The following is a 370-nucleotide window of genomic DNA, read 5'->3' on the forward strand; positions in this document are numbered from 1 at the left end:
TGCGGGGAGCGGCAGCAAAGTGGGTCTTTCCAACACGGCGCTGTAGCCGAGAGCGCCGCTGTCCCTGGGAGTTTATTTTTAACTAGACCCAGCCAAATTTAAGGCCTTTGGTACAGAATGTGCATCCTGCCTACGGTGGCAACCTTCAGACTGCTGCGCACGAGGGAAGAGGTTATCGGGCTGTGTTTGCTTTCCTTATCGATTCCACACAGATAAAAGCCTCTGAACTTTCCCATTTTTGGCTCTCGCGCTGATGGACATAGGGGCATTCGGAGCTTTTGGGGATCCTCCCATGAGCAGACGCCGTAGTGGTACCGCGGCCGTGACCTTCGCGTTTTGCCGGCAGAGCCGCTGTGGCGTGACCCGCTGC

This window comes from Buceros rhinoceros, unplaced genomic scaffold, assembly GCF_000710305.1.
Source record: "Buceros rhinoceros silvestris isolate BGI_N320 unplaced genomic scaffold, ASM71030v1 scaffold18299, whole genome shotgun sequence".
In the NCBI taxonomy this organism is placed as follows: Eukaryota; Metazoa; Chordata; class Aves; order Bucerotiformes; family Bucerotidae; genus Buceros; species Buceros rhinoceros.